At 35.4% G+C, this 19,619-nt stretch overlaps 1 protein-coding gene across 3 annotated transcripts in view; it reads left to right on the forward strand.

The window, feature by feature from the left end:
• Positions 1-19,619, forward strand: part of DMD (dystrophin) — a 2,141,216-nt gene that overhangs the window by 525,551 nt on the left and 1,596,046 nt on the right. The window lies entirely within an intron of this gene.

Raw genomic sequence — 19,619 nt, forward strand, 5'->3', positions numbered from 1 at the left:
CTGATGGTTATAAATAATAATTAAGCTCATTAAAGGCTTATACATGTAACCTTTGAAAGAATTGGGGAAATGAATAAAATTTACTAGGTACATTATTTGGGGAGATTTTCCTTAACATAGTTTTATATGTTAAGGAAATGTATACTCTATATAGATGCCTTTATTATATTTAAAATAATTAAGGTCATTAATTGAAAGGACATTCTTTAAAATATTTTCATATTCTATTAAAAAAACATAACTGCAACTTTCTTCATATGATCTCTTTTAAGGTGGCTAGTTTAAACTTGTATATAATAGGCTCTGTAGTGTGTATACAAAAAAATCACACTGCAACCAGATCAGAGTCTATGTACTGTTTAATACTTACCGCACAAGAAATGTTCTCAATGCAGTTTTCCACCATTGCAATATTGTAGGAAACCTAAACATACAAGAAATTATAGCCTTGTATATGTAAGAGTGTGGAAAAGAAATGTGCTGGAATTGCTAGATTTGCTAGAATTTCTTTAAAAAAAAACAAAAACAAAAACAAAAAAACAACTTTATTTTGCCGAGTAAAGCAATTTGAAAAATTCTCGAGGAAGTGACTTTTATAAAAACTATGCTAATAATGGGCATTTAGAAATTAAAGGCCTTCTCCTTTTGGCAAAACCATATACATTATTAGAGACTCATTGATTTTCTTTAAGATAATGTTTCATTAAATCGGTGATTTATTTGGTGTAGTTAATTGATGCATGAAGCTAAACTTTCTTAATACTGGAAGATTCCCCCAGGAAAATGTATTTCAGGGCTTAGGTATGCCATTTATCTTTGGCTATTTTTCTTGCAAAGCTAAACAAAGGAGACTGGGTGCGAAGAGTTGTATGACTCAGCCTTATCTTCTATTAAATTCCCATCCACGTTTTCACAAAGCTAATTGTATGCAATTGAACAAGAAGCTTAATCTGCTTTCTAATTATCAGTAAATAAAAATAATTCTACCACACATTGCTCTTTGCAATTTTTGATGTGTATACATTATGTGGACTAATAATATAAATTATAATATTTATAGAGGTGGGAGGTGCTATTTTATACTTACCGTATTTTCTGACGTATAAGACGACCCCCTAATTTTACAGTTAAAACATAGGTTTAGGCCTATATTCGCTGTATAAGACTACCCCCCACTTCAAAGAAAAGACTTACTTTGCCATCAACATCTGTAGGTAATTTTTGTGCAATTTTGGTCTTTTGCCCCCGATTTTCGGTTGACTTTTTTTCGTTTCAAAAGTCATCTTATATGCCGGAAAATATGGTATTTGTATTCTTGTATATACACCTTTTCCTTTCTTTTTCTTCCCTTTCCTCCCACCTTTCTTACTCTCCCTGACTCTCTAGGCTCTTCTTTTTTTAATTTTTGAGGAACCTCCATATTGTTTTCCAATGAGCATGGTGCAGAGTAGTTGAATTGTGGATATGCTTTGAAATAGACAGTATTTGCTAATATAATCTAGAACATGTGTTTGCTATATTCTTTGAAAATATTTGCTTGTGTTTTAAAAAGCCAAAGAGGATAAATAAAACTTTTAGGATGCATTAATCATAATTCATAAGTAAACTAGTAGACAATGCAATAGGCATGAACATCATGGGTTAAATTTAGCTGACAAGAAGGAAATAGTCTTGTGAGACATTGGCAGAAGTTAAAATGTATGTTAAAGTATAGAGAGTAACTTAACCTACTACACATATTGAAAGGATAAATAATGGAATACACATGACTGTTACTTGTGAATGGAAAGTGATGAAAACACCAAATCATAACATATGATCATATCACCTGTGGGCTGACAGCTACATCATTCCTGAATTAACACCCTATAATGATACTGTGGTTTAATTATGGTCTCCTAGGTGTTTTACATTAAAAGTGCCAATAAATCTCATAGCTATTTAGTAGGCTAACTGATGAGCTACAACTCTAGGTCAGGTATTCTCATTCCTGTATCTCTCCAGTAGAGTAAATGTACATGGTAGCCTTGGGCATCTTCTGTCTATTGGACCCCTTGCTCAGATATCACCTCTTGTTCTATCCATATCAGCAGCAGTGAAGGCTGATACAGCAAAGCATATGAACATTGTGTAATCCAAGATTTAAATAGTGCAATATTTCTGTTTGACCTTATCCAAATTGTGTTACCTTCACATCTGTTTCACCTTGCATCTTGCCATATACTTTAAATTTATTTATTTTTAAAATTAAACATATTGGCATGACATTGGTTACTACTAACATTACATAAATTTCAGGTGTACATCTTTATACTGTAACATCTGTATACTCTATTGTGTGCCAACCACCCAAAGTCTAGCCTCCTTCCATCACCATATATTTGACCCCCTTTATTTTATTTGATTCCCCCCTACTTTCTCCTCTGGTAACCACCATTCTGTTGTCGGTATCTGTGAGTTTGTTTTTTGTTTTGAATGTTCCTTTTTGTTTTATATCCCATACATGAGTGAAATAATACAATAGATGATGGGATTTGAACATATTCATTTGATTGGTGAGCCTTTGTGTCTCAGGATCTCTGGGATGTCATACTGATAGCAGAATTGAGGTCATTATTCATCAAGGTCATGCTCCACATTACATAGTAGATATGAATTATGACAGAATTGGAGGAACCAAAGATTGCTGTATGGATTTGATTTAAGAAATTTGAAGAATGGAGTTTCCAGTGATTAAGACTGGATAGACTGTAGGAGGGGTAGGTTTGGGAGTAAGTTAGAAGCTCAGTTTTGAACATATTAATGTTGAGATGATTATGAAACTTTAATACACATAAACCTAGAGTTGTAAGTTTAAAGTTAAAGATAATTAATTTGGAAGTCATCAGCAACATAGATCGTATTTAAACTCATTGATACCATTTAGGAAAAAGTACAGATAGATAAGAGATCCAAGGACTCAGAGATGAGAAGCAATCAGTAAAAGGGATTTAAAAAAAAGGCCAGAAAGAGGAGAGGAAAAAGAACAATTTCAATTTCAGGGTTTTTTTTTTTTTTTTTTTTTTTTTTGTGTGTGTGTGTGTGTGGATGTCGGTGATTAGAATGGGTTCATGAAAAAAGGAAAGTGAAATAACCTACACTGAATAGCTTATGTCCACATGGAGAACGGTGTCTTTCTCTTGGATCAACCTATCCTGCTGATAATGAATGTCGAAATTAGGTTCTTCCTGCTGTAACAACTAGCCAAACCTTTAGTGCCTTAAAACAATACAAACTATTATCTTACAGTTCAGAAGTTCAACATGGGCCTCACTGGGCTAAAATCAAAGTGTCAGCAGGACTCCCTTCCTTCTGGAGGCTCTAAGGAAGATTACATTCCCTTGTTTGTTTGTGTGTGTGTTTTTTGTTTTTTTTCTTCTAGCTTTTTAAAGGCTTCCTATGTTCTTTGGCCCGTGCCCCCATTCATTTTCAAAAATAACAAGTACAGCCCATAAAGCCTGAAAAATCAGGACGAAAAGCCGTGGAGCTGGGGCGCAAGAGGCACGCACCCACCGCCTCCGGAGGCAGGCAGACAGCGGCGGCGCTCAGGGCGCTCAGCAGCTGCTTTTCTCATATTTGGAGAAACAGAGGAAGTCATTTCTACAGAGTACAAGAGTTAAACCTGGTCATGGGAGAAGCACCTTCCTGATCAAGGCATTTCTTCACCCAGGAGGAGGTAAGATGGCGGAAGAATAGATGGGCGGATTCTGAGCCCTCTCCCGAAGCAGAAAGAGAGAGCAACTGAGGGTCTTGTGCTGTGAGTGTTTATTGGCAAGCTGGGAGACAGCGAACACCAGAAGAAACTGCTGGGGGGCTGCTGACAGAGGTGCCCCTCACAGGGAAGCACCCACGCGGGCTGTGTCCCTGCCCGGAGCTACCTACCGGCTTGGACGGGGAAACCTCGCCATCTTGAGAGGAAGATAGGATCGTGTCAGAGGCCTGAATATCCACAGCCGCAGTGACCACCAAGCATCTGTGACCCCCAGAACGCGGATCCCAAGTGGCGCGAACACTTGCCCTCACAGGATTGCCCCACTGCTCAGCGAAAAGGATTACTGTTCTACAGTCTTTATCTATCCTTCTTTCTCCAACGCTTTATTCTATCTCAACCCTACCTTTATGCCCTCACCCTCTTTCCAATCTTTTCCTTTGATACCCTGTTTATCTTAACCCTTTCCTGCTCTAGATTTCCCCCATTCCATCTGTCTACCCCCTCCTAAAATTTCACCCTACTTGTATATATCTAATTTCCAACTACCTGCTCCAAACCCATTCACACCTCCCTCGCAGTTGTCCTAAAAACAAAAAAAAAAACAAAAAAAACAAAACAGTCTTACTCTCTAACTCTGAAGTTGTATGTTGAATGTTAACTTTACTGAAGTTGTATGCTTTTCTTTTATAAGATTGATTTGCCTATGCTTTTTGTTTGATTGCATGTTTTTGTTAGCTGGGTTCTAGTCACCCTTATTGGTGGTTATTAATATCGCAAACACATTTCGATTCAGTGCCTTGTGTGTTGTACCTGGTTGTGTTGTATTTTGTGCCTTTAAATCAAAGCAGGAGAGAGAGAACTACACAACCAGACATCATAGATCATGGGGAGACCAAAAAACAGCCCGCATATGAAAGAAAAGCAGGCTTCACCAGAAAAGGAAGTAAACGATATAGAGGCAAGCAACCTACCAGAGCAAGAATTCAGAGTAACAATCTTAAGATGGCTAAAAAGAATGGAAGACAAATTTGACAATTTGAGTAAGACCCAAGAGGAAATGAAAAAAACCCAAGAGGAAATGAAGATGACTCAAGATGAAATGAAAAATGACATCACTACTATGAAGAACTCAATAGATAGCATCAAGAGCAGACTAGAAGAAGCAGAGGATCGCATCAGTGAGCTAGAAGACAAGATGGAAAAAAATACCCAATTAGAGCAGCTTCTAGAAAAAAAAATTAAAAAGCAGGAGGAGAGCCTACGGGAGCTTTGGGACAATGCAAAACAAAACAATATTCGAATAATAGGGGTTCCGGAAGGAAAGAAAACCGAGGTAGACATGGAAAATGTATTTCAAGAAATAATGACAGAAAATTTTCCTGAGATAGAGAAGAAAAAACCCACACAAATCCAAGATGCTCGCAGAGTCCCAAGCAAAATGGATCCCAGAAGACCGACGCCAAGACATATTATAATTAAATTGGCAAACACCAATGACAAAGTTAGAATCTTAAAAGCAGCCAGAGAGAGACAGAAAGTTACATATAAAGGAACCCCCATCAGACTAACAACTGATTTCTCAACAGAAACTTATCAGGCCAGAAGGGAATGGGATGAAATATACAAAGTCATGCAAAGAAAGGGTCTGAATCCAAGAATACTGTACCCAGCAAGACTATCAATCAAAATTGAAGGGGAAATCAGGAGCTTCACAGACAAAAAAAGACTAAAGGAATTTATCTCCTCCAAACCAGCAATGCAAGAAATGCTCAAAGGTCTACTGTAAAAATAAATAAATAGGAAGCGAAGAAGGAACACAGGGGTATAGAATAAAAATGGCATCAAATGAGTACCTATCATTAATAACATTAAATGTAAATGGTTTAAATGCTCCAATCAAAAGACATAGGGTAACAGATTGGATAAGAAAACAAGACCCATACATCTGCTGTCTACAAGAAACCCACCTCAGAAAAAGAGATGCACACAGACTGAGGGTGAAGGGATGGAAAAAGGTTTTCCAGGCAAATGGAAATGAAAAGAAAGCTGGGGTAGCAATACTTATATCTGACAAATTAGATCTCAGAGTGAAGGACATAACAAGAGACAATGAAGGCCACTTCATAATACTAAAGGGAGCAATCAAACAAGAAGAAATAACCCTGGTAAATATATATGCACCCAATACGGGAGCACCCAAATACATAAAAAAACTGCTGGAGGACATTAAGGGAGAGATTAACAGCAATACAATCATAGTAGGAGATTTTAATACCCCACTGTCACCCTTCGACAAATCATCCAAACAAAAAATCAGCAAAGAAATATCAATCCTAAATGACTCACTAGACCAGATGGAATTAATTGACATCTTCAGAACATTCCACCCCAAAGCCACAGAATATACATTCTTCTCAAATGCACATGGGACATTCTCAAAGATAGACCACATTTTGGGACATAGGCAAAGTCTCTTCAAATTCAAGAAGATAGAAATCATATCAAGCATCTTCTCAGACCATAATGGCATAAAACTGGAAATTAACTACAATAAAAATAATCCAAAGAAATCAAACACATGGAGACTAAACAGCATGCTATTAAACAAGGACTGGGTTACCAGAGAAATCAAGGAAGAAATTAAAAACATCCTGGAAACAAATGACAATGAAAACACAACAATCCAAAATCTATGGGACACAGCAAAAGCAGTTTTGAGAGGGAAGTTCATATCCTTACAAGCCTATTGCAAAAAACTAGAAAAAAGTGTAACAAATGATCTAACTCTACAACTCAAAGAGTTAGAAAAAGAGCAACAAGAAAAGCCCAGTGTAAGTAGAAGGAAGGAAATAACAAAAATCAGAGCACAGATAAACGACATAGAGACCAAAGAAACAATACATAAGATCAACAAAACCAAGAGCTGGTTCTTTGAAAGGATAAACAAGATAGATGGACCTCTAGCCAGACTAACCAAGAAACAGAGAGGACCCAAATAAACAAAATCAGAAATGAAAGAGGTGAAATAACAACAGACCCCACCGAAATACAACGGATTGTTACAAAATACTATGAACAACTCTACTCCAACAAACTGAACAACCTGGAGGAAATGGACATATTCCTAGAAAAATATAATCTTCCAAAACTCAATCAGGAAGAATCTAAAAATCTCAATAAACCAGTGACTTGGGAAGAAATTGAAACAGTCATCAAAAAGCTTCCAGCAAACAAAAGCCCAGGGCCAGATGGCTTCACAGGAGAGTTTTACCAAACATTCAAGGAAGAACTAAAAACTATCCTCCTCAGACTATTCCAAAAAATCCAAGAGGAAGGAACACTTCCAAATTCCTTCTATGAAGCCAGCATCACCCTAATACCAAAACCAGATAAAGACAACTCAATGAAAGAGAATTACAGACCAATATCCCTCATGAACATAGATGCTAAAATCCTCAACAAAATTCTAGCAAATCGACTCCAGAAGAGCATCACAAAGATCATACACCACGACCAAGTAGGATTTATTCCAGGAATGCAAGGATGGTACAATATCCGCAAATCAATAAACGTGATACATCACATAAACAAATTGAAAGATAAAAATCATATAGTCATATCAATTGATGCAGAAAAAGCATTCGATAATATCCAACACCCTTTTCTGATAAAAACTCTTAACAAGGTGGGAGTACAAGGATCATACCTCAACATAATAAAAGCTATATATGATAAACCCACAGCCAACATTATACTCAATGGGCAAAAACTAAAACCATTCCCTCTAAGAACAGGAACAAGACAGGGATGCCCACTCTCGCCACTCCTGTTTGACATAGTACTGGAAGTACTAGCCATTGCAATTAGACAAGAGGAGGAAATAAAAGGCATCCAAATTGGAAAAGAAGAAGTAAAGTTATCCTTATTTGCCGATGACATGATATTGTACATAAAAAACCCAAAAGACTCCATTAAAAAACTAATTGACTTAATAAATGAATTTGGTAATGTAGCAGGATACAAAATTAATGCCAAGAAATCCATGGCTTTTCTATACACCAACAGAGAAACTACAGAAACAGAGACTAAAAAAGCAATTCCATTTACCATCGCACCAAAAAAATTAAGATATCTAGGAATAACTTTAACTAAGGAAGTAAAGGACCTATATGGGGAAAACTACACGACACTGAAAAAAGAGATAGAGGAAGATGTAAGGAGATGGAAGAACATACCATGTTCATGGATTGGTAGGATCAACATCATCAAAATGTCCATACTTCCTAAAGCAATCTATAGGTTCAATGCACTCCCCATTAAAATACCAACGACATATTTCACCGACCTAGAAAGAACTCTCCAAAAGTTCATTTGGAACAATAAAAGACCCCGAATAGCCACAGCAATCCTGAGAAAGAAGAGTAAAGTAGGAGGGATCTCAATACCAGACTTCAAACTATATTACAAAGCCACTGTTCTCAAAACAGCCTGGTACTGGCACAAGAACAGACATATAGATCAATGGAATCGAATTGAGAACCCAGATATCAACCCAAATCACTATGCTCAACTAATATTTGACAAAGGAGGCACGAATATACAATGGAGTCAAGACAGTTTCTTCAATAAATGGTGTTGGGAAAATTGGACAGACACATGCAAAAGAATGAAACTAGATCACCAACTTACACCATTCACAAAAATAAACTCAAAATGGATACAGGACTTAAACATCAGACGGGAAACCATAAAAATACTAGAAGCATCCACAGGCAGCAAAATCTCAGACGTATGCCAAAAGAACTTCTTCACTGATACTACCCCTAGGGCAATGGAAGCTAAAGAGAAAATAAACAAATGGGACTACAGCAAAATAAAAAGCTTTTTTACAGCAAAAGAAACCATCAACAAAACAACAAGAAATCCCACAGTGTGGGAGAACATATTTGCAAATGATACCACTGATAAAGGTTTAATCTCCAACATCTACAAACAGCTTATACAACTAAATAAAAGGAAGATAAATAATCCAATTAAAAAATGGGCAATGGACCTAAATAGAACATTTTCAAAAGAAGACAGAAGGAAGGCCAAAAGGCACATGAAAACATGCTCAAAGTCACTAATTGTCCGAGAGATGCAAATCAAAACAACAATGCGGTACCATCTCACACCTGTCAGAATGGCCAACATCAACAAATCAACAAACGACAAGTGTTGGCGAGGTTGCGGAGAAAAAGGAACCCTCGTGCACTGCTGGTGGGAATGTAGACTGGTGCAACCACTGTGGAGAACAGTGTGGAGTTTCCTCAAAAAACTGAAAATGGAACTCCCATTTGACCCAGTAATCCCACTTCTAGGAATATATCCCAAGAAACTAGAAACACCAATCAGAAAGGATATATGCACCCCTATGTTCATAGCAGCACAATCTACAATAGCCAGAATTTGGAAACAGCCTAAGTGTCCGTCAGCAGATGATTGGATCCAAAAACTTTGGTACATCTACACAATGGAATACTATGCGGCCATAAAAAATAAGGAATTCTCATCATTTGCAGCAAACTGGATGGAACTGGAGAACATCATGCTGAGTGAAATAAGCCAATCAATGAAAGAGAAACACCACATGACCTCACTCATTTGTGGATAACAAAGAGCATTATAAACTGATGAACCAAAAGATAGATATAGAGACAGTAAATCAACAAGTAGACTGTCAAATTACAGCGGGGAGGGGAGGAAGATCTGGGGGAGATAATAGATCAACCGAAGGACTTTTATACATGCATATAAGTATAACCAATGGACACAAAACTCTGGGGAGGGAGGGGATGTGTGGGAGGGAGGGTGGGGGGCAAAAAAAAAATCAATAAAATATATTAAAAAAACAAACAAACAACAAAAAAAAATAACAAGTACAACTTGAGTCTTCTCTTATCACTCTGACCTACTCTTCTGCCTCCCTCTTCCACTTTAAAGGTCTCATGGTTACATTGGGACCAATTGTATAATCTAGGAAAGTCTACCCATTTTAAGGTGAGCTGATTAGCAAACTTCATTCCATTTGCAACCTTAATTCTTTAATGCCACATAATGTGACATTCATAGGTGTCAGTGATTAGGAGATATGCATCTTTAGAGGGCTGTTTTTCTGTTCACCACTGCTTTGGGATGCAGATAGAAGGAAGATACCCATTACTTGCAAGCTAACAATAAGATTGGTATTATATGGCTTTTTCTAAGTACCCCAAGTACCAATTTGTCTCCTTCCTCTTTGTTAACTGCATATGAGCCTCTTCCTTTATCCAGAGGCATTGTGAAACCAGTCTTATCCTGGAAACAATGTAGCAGAAAAAGAAACAAGCAAACATCTACATACCTTTATTTCTGCATATAAGGCCTTATTGATCTTTCTGTTCCTTGCACAGCTTGGGGCAAAGATCCCACTCTTCAACAGCTCACAAAGTAAAGGAACCAGGCTATGGAAAATTAGCCATACTTTTCTTATATCTGCTAATTTTAGCATCCAGAAGGAAGGGAGTCCTGCTGACACTTTGATTTTAGCTCAGTGAGGACCATGTTGGACTTCTGAACTGTAAGATAATAGTTTGTGTTGTTTTAAGGCACTAAAGTTTTGGCTATTTGTTACAGCAGGAAGAGGAAACTAATATGAATAACTAATATTCATACCCTAGCCATCTTGCTAGAGGAAAAAGAGGCACCTCTCTTCTTTAACATTTGTAGTTTTGAAATCTCATTTGATCAGTTCAATAAACCTGTGTAATAATTTTATTAGACCCATATTTTAAGTGTGTGTGTATACAATTTTAAATATTTGTAGTTATTCTTGCGGTGTGAGAGAGTAAGCATCTTTACATGTGTATAAGAACTGGGAGGATTTCTTTTTTAAGGAAATTTTCATGTTCCCCAATTTTTATCAAGAATAGCATATTATCAGTTAGCAGGAATTATTTATACATTAAGTACATTAGCCATTTTTTATGACATGGGATAGATATAACTTTCATGGTTTATTATTTTTTTAATTTTGCAGTATTTTTCTCCATTTAAAAATATTATTTTATGTTGTTGGGAATTATGTAATATTTTGCCTTATGGCTTTTTTGTTGGTGGGGAAGGAAAATTATAAAATGCTCTGAAAAAAGTTCTGAAAATTAACATGCTAGAAAGAAAAATAGAAAAAAAATAATAAAGTGCTCTGCTATTGAAAGGGTGCCTTTAAAAGATTCTTCCATGGTATCTTCTAGTTATGTTTTTAAACTTTGATCTTACTAAAACTGTACAAGTTTTAAAGTTTAGAACACTTTTAATCTTTACCCAGAAGCTACAGTTGTTTAGACCTCTATTGATAGATACATGTTTATTATAATCTAAATGTATGCCTCTTAAGGATGAGGACACATTGCCTGGCATATTTTTCCTCTCATTTCATTTGATGGAATCATGTCACATGTTCTTACCTAAACTGATAAGGGGAAACCAAGACAGTATTAAACCAATCAAAAGCCATCCATCCTTGAATCACATAGACAAATGGGACAGGATGATTCCTAAATCAAATAAGATTCTATTAGGATGTAGAGAAGAAAAATGCATGTTGGATAAGCAGCCAATAGTTATACTAAACTATCCCAGGGCTTGATGGAATTTGTATCCAAGGTCAGAAATTTCGCTGTGACCCAGAAGGTAATTGATATAAACTGAGAAATGTACTCAGTATTCCAAAAGCAAGGAAACATTCATTTTTTAAATTAAATTTCTTGGAGTGACATTGGTCAACATGAACATATAGGTTCCAGGTGTGGGCATCTATGTTACAAGTTATGTATATCGCACTGGGTGCCCACCACCCAAAGTCAAATCTCCTGTCACCATATATTAGGACCCACTTCTCCCCCGACACCTTTCCATCTGGCAACTTCCATATTGCCATTCGTATACATGAGTTTCAGTTTTATATCCCACATATTAGTGAAATGAAACCACATTTACTCAGAGAAGCACCAGTTCTTCAGAAGGAATGTACTAATTGAGCAAGGGAGAGAGAGCCCAAAATCTGGCATCAGAGAGACTTAGGTTCACATTCTGCCTCTTTCTAGCTATATGGCCCTATGAGTTTCTTGCTCTTTCTGGGCCTCAGTTTCCTATGTTGGTCATGATCATTATATGTAAATCATAGAACTGTTAGGATGAGTAAGTAAAATGAATTACATCAAGAACTTTCCATGATATAGGCACAGTGCAGGCTCTCGAAAAATGGCACCAATATCATGATTACTATTTTAAAGGCATCAGCAGTTAAATAAAAATTGTAGTCTGATCTGAGGGCCTTAGATTTTTTATCAGTTCTCCTATGGAATAGTATACTCTAGGTTAGAAATGTATTTATAAACAGACTTTTGAATCATAAACTATGTAGAGTTTGGCAACTTCAGGAGTTAATATACTGGATAAAGGATTCTAAGGAAAGGGGGATGTGCTTTTTCGCTATGATGTTGCTGAGAAATAATCTTGGAACCATGCCAAGTGGCATATAGCTATGCTTCCTTTTAAAGCATAAAAAACACTTGTAAGTGGTTTTAGGCCAAGTCATCCTATGGAAGAAGGAGATAGGGGAAGAGGATGTTCTTCACTGTCTGCCATCAACCCCACACAATACAATTTGTCCCTTAGACTGAAGCCAGATTATACAGAAAAATTGCCAAACAAAGTGTCCAAAGCCACCCAGTGGGGAGTGTTCCTTAGATTAAAAGCACCATTGATCTGCTTTGTGGAAGCCTTTATACTTTCTGATGTGATTGAACAAGTGACCCAGGAACAGAATCAACAGATTTGAGTTTAGTTTTAAAGACCTGTGCATTGAATATTTCCAAGCAGAATTTTTTGAAAGTGGAAGGAATGTTAGAAAAAATATAAGAACAAATATACTCATACCATTCAATATTTTATCTATAAAGTGGAAAAAGAATCCCCAGCTAAGTAACATCATCCTGAAGCATTGAGAGATTGAGAGTCAGATATCCTAAAATTAGAGGTGTCAATTTTATTCACTGACCCAACAGTATGTATTGAACACAGGCTGTATATTAGAACTCAGCTAATGGTTGAAGGACTTTCAGCAGACAAAATGGAAATGCTGCTTGCTTTCACAAAGCTTAATTTATAGATAAAAAAAAGAGATCAACACGTTTTAAAAAGCAAATTTGAAATGACTATAAATTGTTTTAAACACGGTGAAATAAACATACAAGGGCTGAAAATTTAAAAATAATGGAAATGTTAAGTTATATAGGAGCATTATCTAGATAAAGGTAACAGTCAAGCCTTCTCTTTTTTATATTTGCAGTTTTTCATGAAACCTTACTTAATGTGTGATAGCATCAAAATTAAAATGGATAATAACCTTGATTGCTAACTTATTTTATATAAATATATTTCTTAAAATGTATAATTAGCAGTTATCCATGTATAATAATCCCTGCTACATAATTCCATCAGAACATAGCTCTACATCTTAGTTAGTGGTCTTTGCCAAAGAGTAATATTAGTGCAAAAATGGAGTAATGCTATTTTTTCAATGAAAACATCTTACTAAACTTGCAGAGCAATATAGGAAAAAGTGTGGTAAATATATGTAAATCCTATGAAACCAGGTCTCAAATCTACTGGCAGATGTTTTATTTTAACTAAAATTTTACTCCCTTGATCTTATTAAGTAAAAAGATAAAGTTGTTTTGAAGGGATATTATATTTAGTATTAATTAATTTAGAGTTATTGTGAAACCAATGTGCTATTAAGATTTTGGGTGCTGGTGAACTTATGATAAGAATGCAAACCCATTAAGTTTTTTAAATTAGGGAAATGTTATAAATTAAACCCTTGGGGGAAAAGTATCTTTGAAAGAATTAGTAATAATTCTTTCAAATAATTCTTTCAAAGTATTGTTATGTGATTCCTTATTTTCAGATCATCTGCCTTTTGATTCAGTAACAAAAAGTCATGTTCCTCTTTTACCTATAGCAAATCCCGATTTGGAAGATTAGCATTTTAAATAATTATTTCTATTAGTTCAGTTACTCATGGTGTAACTGATGCCCATGATGAGAGCTATATATAACAATAGAATTACTTCACAATAAAATGTACTTACAGTGAACATTTATGAAAATGTTTATTATGTTTCTCTGGGATCTCTGGTCAATTTAAAATCTTAGTACATTTCATCTTCATTATAACATGTCCCAAGGAAATTTATGGCTGAAAGATTAGCATTATAAAAGGACGACCTTAATTAGAAATTTCTATATTGTGGGTCAGATTGCTAAATCCAGGGACAATTACCTGCTTCCTGAGATATGTAGTTCTCTCTCTCTCTGAAACATTAAAATTTCCTTTATAATACCTCAAAAAGTCATTATCAAGTGGAATTTTAGATCATTAATGGAATTAGAAATAAGATGTGCCTATGGATTCTTCTCCTTCTATTTCATTATTTAAATTTCATGTGAGCCAGGCAATTAAAGGCTTTTTACCTATTTGGTACTTCAAATAGTTCAGGAACAAGTCTGCCAGAAACACTGCAGTATTACCATTAATTTACTAATTGCTCATTGCCCACTTGATCCTAGAAGCCAGGAATGAATATGAAAGTATTTATTAAGCTCTTAAAAATTGTACTATTATTATTGCTTCATAGCCTATGATTAAAGTAATTATTTATCGAGTATGTGAAGGTATTTATTAAGGCAATTCTAGATTCATGTATTGGTTAGAATTTATACATGAACCATCTATAATAATAATGTATAATAATAAAAATGTAATATGCTAATTAGACCAGATAGCCAAACAACCTTCTGGATGACCTTCCAGACGAAGCCAAGGATGTGAGGGCTGAGCCCCTTGCATGAGTTTTGTGCATCGGGCTTCTAGTCATAAATACAGTTAAAAGTCAAATAATAAACTAGGAAATTGTTTGTAACATTTATAACAAATTTTATGTAGTACTCATATATAAGTAACTCAGTAAATGAATAAGAGAAAGCAAAACATTCCAATAGGATAATTAAGAACATGAGATAGAAAATTACAAAAGAAAAAGTCAATATATCAGTAAGTATACAAAAAGACATTCTACTTTATATAGATATACTTAGTACAATATTATGAAACATTTAAAATTCATGCCAATAAAGATACAATTATTGCCATGTTGTAAAGATAGCTCTGCTATATGGTTAGTTAAAACAAAAATTGACAAATAATATATGACATATAATGATATATCATATATTCATAAATAAATATATATGTATATGCATGTCTATACACACATAACTTAACACATATAGTAGTAATGAATGATATACAATATAAAAGAAGGAAGTCAATTTTACCAACCATATCAGCAGATTAGAAGGGTGATAATATCCAACGTTTTCTAGATTATAAAGAAATGGAAAATATCATGAATTGTGAAAGGGCTTATGAGATAATAAATTGATACTTATTTAACTTTTAAATAAATAAATCACAAAAATCTTAAATATATAAAATATGAGATTTGTATTCAAACCTCTAGAAATTTGTCTAAGGGCAATAAAATGATGAGTGCAATGAAGTAAGAAATAGTTAAAACACATTTTTAAGAGTGAAAGTTTATGGTTCTATAAAAATTTTACAATTATTCTATTTTTGTGAAAAACACCATTGGGATTTTGATAGGAATTGCATTGAATCTACTAATTGCTTTGGGTAATGTGGACATTTTAACAATATTAATTCTTCTTATCCATGTGCATGGCATGTTCTCTCATTTGTGTATCTTCTTTAATTTCTTTCAACAATTTCTGATAGCTCTCAGTGTATAAGTCTTTCCCTTCTTTGTTTAAATTTATTCCTAGGCATTCTAATTTTTTTTGTATGTGTAGTTGTAAATGAAATTGTTTTCTTTCTGTTTAAAAATATATTTTTATTGGTTTTAGAGAGAACGAGAGATAGAAACATCAATGATGAGAGAGAATGTTCAATCGCTTGCCTCCTGCTTGCCCCACATTGTGGATCAAGCCCACAATTAGGCATGTGCCCTGACTGGGAATTGAACCATGACCTACTGATTCATAGGTCAATGCTCAAATACTGAGCCATGCTGGCTGGGCTGAAATTGTTTTCTTAATTTCTGTTTCTGCTTGTTAATTTTTGGTATACAAAAATGCAACAGATTTTTATATATTGATTTTATATTCTGCAACTTTATTAAATGTATTAGTTCTAACAGTTTTTTTTGGTGGAGTCTTTAGGATTTTTACATATATAATATCCTGCCATCTGCAAATAGTTTCAATTTTACTTCTTCCTTTCAAATCTGGATGACTTTTATTTCTTTTTCTTGCCTAATTGCCCTGGCTAAGAAATCAGTTCTATGATGTATTAAATTGGTGAGAGTTGGCATTCTTGTGTTGCTCCTGATAAAGAATTGAATATGATGTTAGCTGTGGGTTTGTCAATAGGACATTTATTATGGATAAAACCTGAATATGTATCACTATGGGATTGGTAAAACTTACGGTATATATACTTACTATAATATCATGAAACATTTAAAATTCATGTTATAGAGCCATAATTATTGCCATGCTGTAAAGATAGCTCTGCTATGTGGTTAAAAGAGAAAGTTTCAAATACTACCTAATAAAATAGTAGTAGGCAAATTAACCATCACTCTACTACACCACAAGCCACATCACCAGCCACGCCCACCAACCAATCAGAGCCAGTATGCACATAAACCCAACCAAGATGGCTACAGCCACAGAGAGCAGAAGGGAGGCTTGGGTTTCTCAGGCAACAGAGGAAGCCAAGCTTTCCGCCTGCCCTTGCTGGCCTAGGCCTCCACTCAAGACTACAAAGTTTCAATTATAGAAGGTAAACAAATCCAAAAAGAAATGGCTGCTGGCCACAGAGCGAGCAGGAGTCTTGGCTCTGCTCCAGGCTACAAAGTTTCAATTGTAGAAGGTAAATTCCAGATACCAGGGCCTCTGCTTGGGTAACCAGAGGGCGTGGCTGGCCTGCAAACCACCACAGGTCCTTGCTCAGGCCGCCCCATACCTCATGGGAACCCCCCACCCTGATCCAGGACACCCTTCAGGGCAAACCAGCTGCCCCCCAACCGTGCATCAGATACAAGAACTAATTAATCCCAGAGAAGAAACTATAAGCAGATAAGTATATATGGATTCATAAACTACTCCCTCCAATTTTTTAAAATCCTTACCCAATGATATGTTTTTATTGAGAAACATTAATTTAAGAGAGAAACATTGATTGGTTGCCTCCCACATGCACTTTGACCAGGGATCAAACCTCCAAACTGTGTGTGTGCTCTGACCAGAATAGAACCTTCAACTTTTTGGTATACAGAACGATGCTCCAACCAACTGAACTACCTGGTCAGGGTACTACTTCCTGCAATTTGAATAGTCTGATGATTTTTTGTTCTCAACAACTTCTCTCTCTCTGTGTGTGTGTGTGTGTGTGTGTGTGTGTGTATGTGAGAGAGAGAAAGAGAGAAAGAGAAAAAACTTATAGGTATAATGTTGAGGCTCAAAATTGAATTTCTATTTTAAATAAATTTTGAAAATGTCACATTATTGGCTTGTGTGAAGTTTTGACACATTTTCAAAGTAATACCAAATCGGTGTGACCCCCTTAACAAATGATCTACATGAGCAATTTAAAATGTAATACCTGACTTTAAGTGAAGGAACTGCTCCTCTCAATTAAAATATAGGAATTATATAAAGCTTTCTTGACTTTTCATAAGAGGAAATTTTAATGGTGCACAAAAGTAGATAAAGTAATTTATAGAAAAGGAACCTTTGCCTTGGTGAAACTGTGAGGGCAATTATATTACTTTTGCTGAAAAAGTTTAAACCTTTGATAAAACTAACATTTGAAATCTCAATTTAAATTTTGTTATAATTTCTGAATGATACTTTAAATGTTAGAAAATGTCTAAAATATTAGGAAAAATAAAATCAGCAAGAATGATTGCTTTTATGTATACTCTCCCACAATGAGCCCGGTATTGGGGTTCAGTTCAGTTGGAAGTGGAGTTGGAGGTGGCGTTCACAGCAGTCTGGAGCCCCAGTCTCCTTCCCATCAGGGCAATCCCGCGGCACAGCCGACCGTCCCTTCTCTAGAAAATTGGAGTGGATGCAATTCCTGAAATTTTAAATACATAGCTTTTTCTTATGACATAGAGTAATTTTGATTCTTCTGATGCAAATAAAAATCCACTCAAAGCTCAGGAAGAACTGAATATCTATCACTGTGGGATTGGTAAAACATAGCTCAGTGGTTGAGCTTCAACCTTTGAACTCGGAGGTCACTGTTCGATCCCTGGTCAGGGCACATGCCCTGGTTGTGGGCTTGATCCCAGTGGAGGACATGCAAGAGGCAGCCAATCAATGATTCTCTCTCATTATTGATGTTTCTCTCTCTCCCTTCCTCTTTGAAATCAATAAATGTATACTTAAAAATTCAGGAATATATTTTCTGATGTAAGAGTAGAAATATATGTAGTGTTTTAGAATGGCAGAAATATTTTTCTAATAAAAGAATGCTGTAGAATAATGAAGCTAAATGGATTGTTTTTCTCAAAATTATTACTTTGTAATCTATCAGCAATTTTATTAACATAAGTATGTAGTTAATTTTTTCTCAAATATCTAAGAAAATAGAAAAACTATGAAAATATATATGAGTTCTGGTCACTAGTCTTATTATGGCTAGGAAATAATGTATTACAAGATTTTCCATAAATCAGATATTTGAAAAGACTCAGACTCCACTGAATATGTTCACAAAAAACTTTTGTCAAAAAAGACAATGGTATGGAAGGGCAAAGGAAAAAGAGAATACAGCAAGCATCAAAAGTCTGAAAGCCATTTCCAGCTCTAGCTTCCCATGTGCTCTTACTCATGTACATGGAAGCACTGTGTCTCCCCATTGGACCACAGGATCTGAGTGAGGAATCTTGCCTTTGGCAGAGCTCAAAGTGTTTTCATTGGGACATCTTGAAAGGCTGCTGGGTCATCTAAAAAAGCTTGCCTTGTCAAACTGGCAAGGCCAATTACAAAGCACCAGTAAGGAAACTGAACCTGGCGATCATCATGTGAGCTTAGGATCTTAAAAAGCACACCTTAAATCTCACAACCCTTAAGCCCACAGTCCAAGTGCAGACTTACAGGCACCCCCAGAGGTAGAGAGACAGTTTTTGCAGACAAGGTTTAAAGTCATTCTATCTTTACTAGTACATTGTCCTTTATGATGTTCTTGTTATAGAGCATACATGTAATAATTTATCTGGTACCACAATATTACAAGTAATACCAAGAGTCATTAATACAATCAGTTATTCTAGTTAGCATTGTAATATTGTTGAGAGGAAAGAGGACCTGCCTTATCTTTCATGTACCATTTCACTAAAATTATTTAAAATTATGATGATTAGCAAATTAAATTTCATGATTATATATGTGAGCCAAGAATGAATGGATACTATAGCTACCTTTTTAGGAGTACAATTAGGCAGAAGGAAATGAACATTAATGATTTGAAAGACATTTTTAGGGTGATTTCAATTGTAATATGCTGTGGGAAGAGGGTGAAGGAAATGATTACTAATAATATTTTACAAAAAAATTTTAAAATTACTTTCTCTTACATTGACTGTTATAACGTTTATTTTCTTATTCTCCCCCGAAATCGGTCTCCCAGCCAAACAAAATAGTGCTTCCATTTTCATGAAAGACAGTTCTACCTTTCCATCACTCCTGTCTT

This window comes from Pipistrellus hanaki (assembly GCF_964339955.1).
Source record: "Pipistrellus hanaki genome assembly, chromosome: X".
Classification (NCBI taxonomy): domain Eukaryota; kingdom Metazoa; phylum Chordata; class Mammalia; order Chiroptera; family Vespertilionidae; genus Pipistrellus; species Pipistrellus hanaki.